Here is a 12385-nt window from a genome sequence, read left to right as displayed (position 1 = left end):
TGAGACATCAAATCTTTGTGTGTGCCTGTGCACAACAAATCAGTTACCCACAGATGAGTCACTGCCTGTCTTCAGTTTTTGTTGTTGTCATGTTATTGTAATTAGTAAATGGTTGCACAATTGTGTTGGTGGCTAGTGCAGGTACAGGAGACACAAGGATGATAACTGCTTTCAAATAATCAAGGTGTCAGTATTTTATGTTCGAAGTGAGGGATCACTTGATAGCAGTTTCATACCTGTCAGAAGGTGTAAGCCTACGACTGTATGAAATCTTGCAGTTGCAATTAGTCCTTCACTGTTAAATTTGGTTGATCCCATGTGGCTCCCCTGGAAATATCTTGTAATGTACAGTTGTTTGGTCAGTTGAAATAGAAAGCTTGGTATAATGTATGACCTGTGATTAGCAAAAGTCAGAAACTGATGACACACAGTTTCACAGTGGCTGAGGATCCTGCCATTTAAAAAAATGCTTTAGAAGTAACAATTGACCCCTACCAAATTCCAAAAGCCTGATGTGCCTTTTTAGACTACAAAGAATCATCTTATGCCACATATGATTTTTAGTATGGTCATATTATTCTTTCAAAAGTACCCTGCTACTTAAATGGAAGCTTTTACACATTGCAGTGTAAATGCAGATAATCTGTCCTCATTATGCAGCTCTAATTGCAAAAGTACTTTTGTAACGTTCTCTTACCTAAATCCGATGTCGTGATTTTCTCTAAACGTAGTTGGCTGTGAATTAGATGTTGAGTTTGTCAGACAATTTCTTCCATAAGCGAAAGCTCATAGTTTATAAATTTTTGGCTTGAAATTACTGTATGTTCAATCTCAGAAGTATCTGAGAGGCATTTTTATGTATTTTTTTAAGTTATTACACTTGGAAACAATTACAGATAAGTGTATTGTTCAAATTTTGTAGCAGTATAGGCTAAGTAAAATCCTTCTAATGCAGGTGACAAATTGATGTGTTATGTAGGTACTGTGCATGAAAGCTGCCTGCAGTGAATAGTGTAAACAGACAGATGGGTCTCAATAATGTCCAGCTTCAGAAAATTATCTTACCATAAAAGATGCTTGTTAGTTATGTCTACGATAAGACAGGCCATTCATTGTATGCTATTTCTCACAAAGTAAATCTGGAGTTGCCAACCCACACAATTTCAAAGTATGTGAACTACCTACATTAATTGTATAGAAGTTCTCATTGCTTGTCAAACCTCAGTCTATGCAAACATGTTCAAGAAGGCCTTCACTTTAAAATGTAATGTGTGTCACCAGAGGTTCAAAGTATGGAAATAATATTTTTTCCTGAGGAGTGAGCCTGCCATATGGAAGTTAACAGAGGTGCATTAGGTGAACAAAGGGACACAATTCATGCAGCTCATTAAAGAAATGATTTATACATTCCTTCTAAAACCAAGAGATTGCAAACAGTTGCTAAGTCAGGAAGGTGATTCACTACATATACACTACTGGATATATACTACACTACTACACTAGTTGATATGTTTCTTGGTGCCTCCATATGCACAACAAAAAATCACACACACACACACACAAGCCACAGTTGTTAGAGTTAGGAAGGTGAATGTTGTTTCCAGGAGAATAAAGCATTGGAAAATCTCTTGCATATCCAGTTTCTTCTACACCATTGCATAGAGTTGTATTCATCTTATCCCAACAGTATGTTCTTGTGTACATAGTGTGTTATAAATTTCTGTGCATATTTCAGAGTTGTGCTTACATATATCTCCTTCCACACCTGCATCCCTAACAGTTTTTTAAAATCACTGATTGTTTCTCTGCTAGGAACTGATATGGGGATTATGCTGATTTAGGTACCCCCAAGTGTTCCAGAGGTATAACTAGTGCGTTCCTGCATTATCTGTTAAGCCCTCTGACTCTTGATCAGTCTTGTAGAAAAGCTGTAAACTGATTTACAGAAATTGTGCAAATGATGTATGCTATACAGTTTCATACTAACATGGCTTTTTTCCATATTTATTACCACCAGAAAGTACTATGCATGTCAAATGCTTCTATGTAAGTAAATTTGCTCATCAATCAGCCTGCCTCTCTCTCCTATGACACAGTACCACAGTAGCAAATGCAATCACTGTCTGAAGTTACAGTAATTCCTAGATGCAATATTTTCAGTATAGTTTGACAAAAACTAACATTCCTTGTGTAGCAAATGCTCACAGCAGTTCCAAAACATATGTTTATTAGTTACTTAGTGTAAGGTGCTTTGTCAATGGCCACATCTATACCAGTGTAATTGGGCAGTTTTAACAGGCACTGAACTCCACTGCTGGCTTTTCTGCTGGGTGTGAGGAAGATGATGGGAATGTGTCCATGGATGTCTCCTGGTGTCAAAATAGCAGCATTTATTAATAAATAGCAATATATTGGTTGTGGGCACTCTAGGCAAGGGTTGCTTCCATTCGTAATATTCTCGGTGGTGACAGAGGCGACTGGTGGATGTTCACATACGCGCCTGCTGCTGCATCTGTAACTGCATTGGCATAACTTGAATCTGCTGCATTTCCAGTGGCACTCCAGCCTTCCAGGACCTTTTGCTGCAGTTGGAACCACTCACTGTGGGACTCGGTCATGCTGGCAACTGGGGGATGTGGCAGGACAGATCAGTGCCCTGTCTCAGCAGAAATCCCCAGCACCGACACTGGTGTGAATGGGCCAGGGTCCCCGGCCCTGCCTCAGTCATGGTATTCAAGCCAGCAGCATCCAGGATAATGCCGACAGTGCATTATCACAAAGCACCCCAAGTAATGGCTCCAATGACAGTGTCCGAAGATAATTAAGGCAGGATAGTTATGGCAGTGGAGTCACTCTGGCACCTCCTGGGAAACTACCTGCATTATGGCAGTGACTATTACAATGATTGTGATCGCAGTTACAACTCTGAACTGGTGGTGGTGGTAAGTAACATGGCTCTGTGTCACTCAAACACCTCAAGACAGATGATGTCGATGAGCAGGCTGCCGGTCCTTAAATGTGGCTTTCTTTTGCTGGTCTGCTGTTTTTCTTTCCCAGTAGGTCACTGGAATATTCTGGTGTTGCTCAGCTGGCCTGTCTGATCCAATTACTGCCTCGATGTTGGTGCCCTGGCTTGCAGTGAGCTGCTTCTTGTCATGTCTTCTCTTGTATGGTGAACTGTCTGTTGACACAGCATTCTCCTTTGTGTTACTGTACTCGGCACTCCACCGACCAATAATGCCACAGTATCACAGCACTGAACTGCACAACTGAGTGTAACACACACAAATTCAGGCTCCCAATACTCCTTCACATTTCAACTATCTTTATTATTCCAAATTCCTAGCTTTAACTAATTTAATCACTCTCATCTTTCAAGACACTATAGTTTGTTCAGTCCCCAATCCAAATATTGTATTGCTTTCAGTTTGAGAGTAAACAGGAGTAGAAGTCAACTTCCTCATAAATGTTGTTCCTGAACTCACCCCTAGGTTTTCAATATGGGAATATGTAAAGCGTATTGTATACTCTTTACCAATAAAAACAGTAGTTGGGTTTTTCAAGTGAAGGTGTGCATCTTTCATAAACTTGTTCTATAGTGAAAAATTATACTCTTTGCAAAAATAATGTGTTGTTAATGTTTTATCAGGAATGATGATATTATTAGGTTTATATTTCAATATACTGAAAGCATATGAAGACTGATCAATTTGTAATACAGAATGGGCTTATCATTGTTTTTTGAAAATGTTTTCATGGGATACATCTTATCAGTGGAACATGATTCCACACATTTGCCACAACACTCAAATCAAGTATTACCAAGGCACCACTTGATTTTCATCTGTAGGATGATTCTTCCTCTATGGACCTCCTTACTTCATTCAGATATATTTATTTAGCACAAAGTGAACAGCCAACCAACAGCTTGAATGTATCTTTATCAATAACAAAATTTAGTTTGACACCCTTTATGAGACATCACATTTATTGTATGAATAATTGTTCATACAATAAGATTACAGTACATAAATTTAACAAGATATCAGTCCTACTGGCACAACATTCATGTTCTTTAATTTAAATTTTTCATAATTAAAACTACTTTATTTCTACATGAGATGCTACCTTGGTTATAAACATATTCCATTATTATTACATGAAACACAATATTTTTAACATTAACAGTGTTCCTAACAAGCTTAATCACACATAGTTTGATGCTGGGATCAAACCCAATGTAAAATAATCTCCACTAAATATCAACATTTCATTGCATTAATGAAGTGTTCATAACGGAGTGATGTGGTAACTGTTTCAAATAATAGCAACTCAGCACTGTGTTATACAGTACCTAGTAGGTGATACATGTACTTTGAATTAATATAAATTTTGATAGAAGCTGTTTTTCTCGTAGAATTCCAGAAATTTCTTTTGAGCTGGCTTATGTTGGAGTGTGACAGACTAACTTTGACATTGCTTTTACCTGGCATTCACCCACTGGTTGTTAGGAAAATGTCATCTTTAACAAATCAATAACAGCAAGAAATCTGGCACCTTCCTTGTGCCTGATCTACAATGCAATGAAATGTCTAGAGAACAACCTCATGTTAACAACTACAGCAGATTTATAACAGCAGTGGATCAGTAAGAGAAATAAGTCACTGAAAGCATGGGGATGGCAATAGGAACCTGGATCTCCATTTACTTCTCACGATGGTGGTCATGTTGTACATGCATCAGATTGTAGAACACATGCCACATGTTAGCTTTGTGCCACAGTAAACAGCAACAGGGTCCTGGAAGCTCATAGGCCTATACATTCATATTACACTGGCTTGAAAAATATAAGGACAAAAGCAACTTTTGCATGGTGTCACAGCCAAGTAACATAGCTCAGAGAAACTGTACATACAAATAAGTATTTCAATATTCTATAGAAGGCAACTGAAAGAGAAACTGACAAACAGAAATGATGCTTTCATTCAAAGAAAATAAGTACACTGAAGTGGCCATGATTTATGAACGTCCTCTGGCTTACAAAAGACAGAACATGGTTCTTAATAGGGTGTGTGATCAAGAATGACAATACATGATCTGCAATGCGCACCCATTTTGGCACAAGGTTGGTAAAGAGTTCCTGTGTACAGTGTTCCATTTCTCCTCCAGTGCAGCTAACAATAGGTAGATGCTCATTGGTGCATGTGGCCATGCTGCAACTCATCTCCCCAACATGTTTGATAGGGCCTAAGTCAGGTGAACATGCAGGATAGTCCATTCGTCAGATATCCTTGCATTCCAAGATCTCCACATGCACTGTTCAGTGCAGTCAGGTATTGCCATCCATGAAAATGAAGTCACAGCCAAATGCACACCTGAAAAACCAAACATTGGGAAGAAGTACTGTGTCGCAATGGTGTTGTCTGGTCAGTATACTGTGTTCAAAGATTTGAAGGCAGTATGCCCTTGCAGCATTGTGCCTCTTACATCATGACAACTAGACTACCAAAATGATGATGTCAGGCAATGTTGGTGAGATGCATTAGTGCTCTCACCAAGAGGTCACACATATTGCATACAGGAACATTGTTGAACATGATCAATTTGGTGGTAGAGGTTTTAGGGCGTCAACAGTGATAATGTTGCATGGGCATATTGCCTGCTAATCATTGAACACAGTTCACTTACAGGTCTACATCATTGTGGCACTACTCCTTCTATACACCTGCCTTTCCAAGAGTGCATTTGGCCCTGACTTCATTTTTATGGAAGACACTGCAGGACTGCATCTAACAGCACAGGTGCAAGAGCTGTAGGTGTGAGAAGATATTTGACAAGTGGGATAGTTTGCCCATTCCCCTGCTTTAATTCCCATGTAGCGTGGGTGGATGTGTTTGGGAGACATACTGCAGCGCATCCACATGCACAGTCAACTGTCCAGCAATTATCGACAATGATGATGAATGGAAAGCCCTACCATAAGAACTACATACCAAATGTGGGGGCAGAATGGCACCACATTGCAGAGCCCACATTGCCATCCATGGTGATCACAAGAGACGCGTGCAGCCTATTGTCATTTCTAAGAGTTCTGCTTGATTCTGTAAAATTCCTTTTCTTAAGAAAACTCATTTAATCTCCAACTAATGTATATAATTTTACCTCATAACTGAACAGACACTTTACACCATAATGAGAATATAAGATTGATTCTTTAACTTTCTCCTGCTCCTCCTCTTTTCTTCGGGGGGTGGGGCAGCGGGATGCACTGTCAATATCACACTGACTCCCAAGAGGAAGAAAAAAAATGTTACATCGCCAAAGATGATAAGCTATGGAATAAGCTACATGCAAAGAAAAAACAGTTAATTACTGGTATCTACGAAAACTGTTTCTGCCTTTCTCTTATCCTACAAAATATGGCTAGTGTGTGATAGTGCCCACCACCATCCCACAGAATATGGGCTGAGGTAGTAAATAATCTGTAGCATACCCTGTAATGTAAGATATGTTTGTAAGTGTCAATCTGTATGTGTGTCAAAAAAGAGACTACCCCATAAATCAGTCTTTTAATTAGATTACATTAAAAGTTTCCTTCTGTGAATGTACAAACCATTATGAATACAACAAAATATGCTGTAAGTGTGTTCCTTTACCTGCCATAGGCCTAGACAAAGAAACAGGAGGTGTGGTAAGCAATTTCATGCAGCAAAGCAACTTACACAATATTAACAAAGGAGTGGCATCTATCATAAGCATGTTCTTAAATAAATTAACAGGTAACTGTTAAAGATACATGCACAACATTACCGTACATCTTGCCTGCCCTTTGTACACTCATGTGTTTTCATGTGTTTTGAGAGTCATAACAAATCTTACACTTGCAGTCAGTGGTAAATGCATTTTCCATAGGTTATGACTTTGGGCAAAAATCATTCCAAAACATTACATGTTTGATATTTAATTATACTCTGTGAGCCAGGATAATCTATAAAATATGCCACTCATAACAGAATGGTTTCATTGGCTGATTGTAACTTCAGTTGTCATTGGATAACTGTGAAATTGAGCAAATATCTTTGGAGTGGAATGCATTTTAGTCCGATGAAATAAGCACCCATGCCATCTGCAATCCTTTCACAACTGTAGTTCTGGCTGACTCTAGCATTCACTGCTGCAATCACTCAAAGTTTCTTGTTACTGATGGTGTATCTAATGAATTTACAAGAATTATGTGTGTATTTTATTATACATTAAACTACATGCAATAAAAGAAAATAAGAAAATTTGAGTGCAGAAAACTACACTGAAACTTGATAGTTACAAAACTTGGTTTGAGGAATGAAGCACTAAAAATCTCTTCATTAGGGTGCATAAACAGTGGAAACAATCAACTCTGTCCATTCACTGGGGCCCCTATAAGGATCACAGGTTAATGTTTTGAGTACTCTTTATTGGGTTCCCTTCTGTGTGATGGTGGACAGTTTTCAAATTCAAGAGTGAGGAATGTCCATGGTGCACTGGTATATTTATGACTTGGAGCCATCTTTGTAATTATATGATGTAATTGTTCCTACAAAGCTCTTCTCATAGCTGGTCAATGCGATAAATATTAACAAGCTGACAGTAAAATATTACTCCAACTTGTAAAATCTGGGAATCTAATAACTTTTCCCCTGCATTTTTTTCTGTTGGTCCTATCATAATCATTATCCTCCCCCATCTCCTACCATTAAGAGTTTTGACTTTCCAACCACTACCACAGGTTTCAACATCAATTTTCAAAATTATTTACATGGAAACAAAATTGTGTTCTTTCTCATGTTTAACCTGTAGGGTAATGCATAACAAAACTGTTTTGCACCCTAAATGCCTTTGGGTTCATTTAGAAAAAGATTTGGCATTTTTAGGTCTGCTTTCAAAGTGGTTTCACCATGTTTCATCACCTGAATGGTGGGGAGAGTGTTGTAACTGGAGCAAATCTTTTCTGGCTCGGGTTTCGGTCGAGTGAAAGATTTTTAGAATCATACCAAGGAATGTAGGGTAGAATCTGCCATAGGCTGCTTTGGTCATTTTTGACTGTTTTTCTTGTTTTGAGTCATGGGTGCAGTTTTTGTAAATGTGAAGTAATCTACTTATTTAAGTGATGTAAAATACTTTACAGCTGTTTGGGATAACTTTTTCATTCTTCAGTTACAGAGATATAAGGTGAGTAAAATCAACATATTTTGAAATGTATCACATAAAACATGGACTCATCTGTCCACATGTCATCAGTCATGGTAGATCTTGTACCTTGAAACAGGAGGTGTTCTTGTATCTTGGTGATATTTGCCAACTAAGTTTCTTTAACATTTAAATAATTTTTCTTCTTGACAATGGCGATTTGTGTTCGAAGTATAGCAGGTATTTCAACATGTTTTTCACTTGTAACTGATTTTTGATATATTAATTCATAAAATGATATTGCTTACTTATAATTGGAGTATTGCAGATTGATAATGTAACACAGACCACCAAATACAATATTGATGTAATTTTCCCAAATATAAAACTTTTAAATTTTGATAGAATATTTGCCCTCAAAAGGCAAAGGTCCAGAACTCAATTGATCAAACAGTTTTAACCTGCTCAGAAGTTTCATATCAGCACACACTTTGCTGTAGAGCAAAAATATGTTCTATTGTAGTTTGATAAAGTTTCCAAATTTGTAAATTCTGAAAAATTTTGTCAAAATATAATTTCCAAGTGTTCATCCAATGCAATAATCTCATTTAATTGGTTTGGCTTGAAAACATTCACATTCACTTGTGTGCTTTTCCAAACAAAATCGAATGTCGATGAAGGTATCACAATAAGAAAATCGAGATCTAATTGTGAATCAAATGACAATGGTAGGCTTGATATAGATACTAAATTTGGTTTCCTGGAAGAAAACAAATTGTGAGGATGATTTGCAAGATTAATTCCTCCAACTTCAGCAGAAACAGCATAGGTTGATTGAGAACTCCATCTGACCTGCATGGCTGGAGGTACGTCTACATACCAGCAAGCCACAGCACAGTGCTTCATGGAGGGTACATTATACCACTACTAATAGTTCCATTTTCTTTTCCAATCTAAGATAGAGAGAGTGGAAAACAAATGGTTTATTTCTCCAAATCTGTCCTAAATACTCAAATATTGTTTCATGGTCCCTATATGAAATTTTTTTGGCAGCAGTAGGATAGTTCTGCAGTCAGCTTCAAATGCCAATTCTCTTAGCTGTCATGTTCTTAGAAGTGCATGTCTTCTTTCCTCCAGGGATTCCCATTTGAGTTCTCGAAGCATCCCCATAACACTTGCATGCTGATGAAACCTGCTAGTAACAAATCTAGCACCCCGCCTCTGAATTTCTTTACTGTCTTACTTCAGTCTGACCTGGTGCAAATCCCATTCCCTCAAACAGTACTAAAGTGTAGGTAACATTAGAGTGCTATATGCAGTCTTCTTTACAGATGAACCACACTTTCTGAATTGCTTCCAATAATCCAAAGCTGACCATTTGCCTTCCCCATCGCTATCTTCATAGGTACTGTGGGATGCTTGGACTTGCAAAGTCTGGTACCATTTGATGAGAACAGGAAGTAACCTTTTCATAGTAACAGCATTCTCGTTTTTCATGCTTTTTAGTTAAATATCTGATGTTACAAACCTCTGGAACATGAAGTAATGAAAAATACTATGTCGAAAAATTGTTACTATTAAGGTGCATTTATAAACATAAAAAATTAAAAATAGCACAAATACATGCAATGTATTCTACAGGGCATTTATTACAGGTTGTCTATATGTTGGGGTGCAACTTACAACAGCTATGGTGACAGGGAACATACTGGATTTCAGTTACTTTTTTCAGATGGTGAGAGGATTATGTGTGACATCATTCTGAACTGTCTCTTTCTCAGAAATAAACATGTGAAATCTGTTTTAAGAAACCTTTATTTGTGTAAGGGTTATGACCTGTTAAAATTTGGGACACTTGGCAAAGCCAGTATTGCAGCATGTGCTCAATAAGACCACCACTGAGCCAAACCTTTCTTGCCAGTCATGCTGCACAGATCACCAGATCTGTGGGTCCAGCTGTGAGACCAGGGCACCATGGTGGCCTTCTGATAAAATTCCTCCTATGTATCCTGTGACCAACAAACTGTTTTAGCCAAATACAGTCTGACTTCAGTGGCATATTGGGGAGGTACACAGTCTCATTGGAAGGTGGTTGGGGTATCACCCTCTGATTCATCAGTGTTAGAAGCACATAACCATGGAACATATTAAGATACCTCACCCTATTCAAGGTTCCACCAATAAACACTGGACCCATGATTTTTGTCCCAAATCCCACATAAAATCATCAATTTTTCATCACCAGCAGTTTTCAAGAGGTCCATGTAAAAGGGAGTTTGCATCTAACAAGTAAAAAAGATTTTCTTCTCCTTGTAACTAAAAATTAACTTTGTCACTGAAAAACACCTGTCATATGAAGTTTGGATTCCTATTACACTGATCAAAAGCCTGTTCTACAAATTGCACCCACCAATCTGGGTCACCCTCAGATCTGGTACTGAGACTGTAGCTTATCTGGTGTCAAAGTTTTAAGCTGCATGTGTTGCAAACACACCAATGGCACGTGTATATTTCTGACAGCCAGTTCATGCTGTGACTTAGAAATTTTGACACCATTTGTGGAAAGACCATCACTGTCTCTTCATCAGTGGTTGTTCTTCGATGTTCAATGCATGGCTTGTCAAGTAACTTGCACACTGTCCTGCGTGAAACACCATTTCTCTTAGGATGCTGGGCATTGAAGAAATCAGCATCAATCATTCTGATACTTCATCCACCTCTCATTAACAAAATTTCATTGTGTCTCTACTGTGTGTCATTGTGAATCACCTGCAACAAAAAGCAGAATTGACCACCTCCTAGCAGTTTCAAACTTCAACAGGCTGTAACTCCTAGACACAGAGACAGCTGAAGAGAGACTTCACATGTGTGTTCTTGGTAAAGAGGCATTTGAAAATGATGTGTTACATGAATGAAACCCTCAATACTAGGTACCCACACACAACTCTGAAACCTGACACTGCCTATTTCACTTGTTCTCTATGGCAGAAAAAAAGGAAACTCACAGTGACTGAAACCAACACACTGAACCATCAAATCCATGTTAGATAGGGTAAGTGAATGTTTGCATAACAAAGTCCACAGTAAAACAAAAGAAAAATCTCGCACTTACTAGGGGAGACCGGCAATTGTGAAATTCAGATTCGATTCATACTGTGCATAATAAAAGCTCATGGCCAGAGGTGTAATGTGGCAAAGCACCAAGATGCACTTGTCAGCCGTTGTTGAGAAAATTGACAGTTAAAAGAAACCGTTGCGGTGAAATACTCTCTATGATTAATAATTTTCTACAGCGCCGTGGCGCAGCAGTAAGCGCTCAGGTTCGTAATTGTCTTCATAATGTTTACCACGTATAGTTAATGGAAGACATAGAAACGATATTCTGAAATGAATACGTACAGCGTAAGTCAAACGTTCGAATTAGAATAGAGACCCCCCGAACACAAATTTGCTGTGGCAGGTATGAAATATAAACTCTGTTAATCGCTTGTTACACTTGAAGGACAGAGTTGAGTGGGCCAAAACGAGCCACTGCATAACAGCGTAGTTGCCTGCTAACTTTGAAAGAAGGTAGATGCGGTCCCTAGCACAACTTATAACATTGTTGAAAATCAGTGCGTATGTGAGACCTTTGGTACATCCTGTTAAACAAACGGAAAAATTGAAGGTGGTACAATTGGAGAGCAATACGGGCCCTTTGCATGATAGTGATGTGATCAAAAAAGATTCTATACACAGTGAAGTGGCGAAACAAAAATTGAAAGATGCATTGGTGTATTTTGAAAACCTCCTTCATAACAGTAATCGCATCGCAGCAGAACCGTCATCATCAATCAACGAAGAAGCCATGGTAATGGGGGAAGAAATGTTCCAGAATACGCTGCAAATGCTCGCCAAAAAAACCCTCGTTCATGATGAGGAACTGATAGACATTAGTGAAATGAATGATAATAATGCCTACGAAGATGTCAAAACGCATCCCATTGCCAACAAATCATCAGACGAATACGAGCCGGACGAGAAGAAAAAAAAAGGGTACGACTATATTTCTCTGGATTACAAAATTATAGCTGTCAATCTGGCCAAAGAACATCCAGGCTGTAGTCTCAAAACTACAAAAAAAGGGGTGCTCTCATTTGACAAATATGGGCTATTTATTCAGGTGGGAAGAGCAAATCAAACATGGCAGTAGCAAATTTGATAAATATTGTACCATCGA

The sequence above is a fragment of the Schistocerca cancellata genome, chromosome 7 (assembly GCF_023864275.1).
Source record: "Schistocerca cancellata isolate TAMUIC-IGC-003103 chromosome 7, iqSchCanc2.1, whole genome shotgun sequence".
NCBI classification, from domain to species: domain Eukaryota; kingdom Metazoa; phylum Arthropoda; class Insecta; order Orthoptera; family Acrididae; genus Schistocerca; species Schistocerca cancellata.
Note: the sequence above shows the minus strand (reverse complement) of the source record.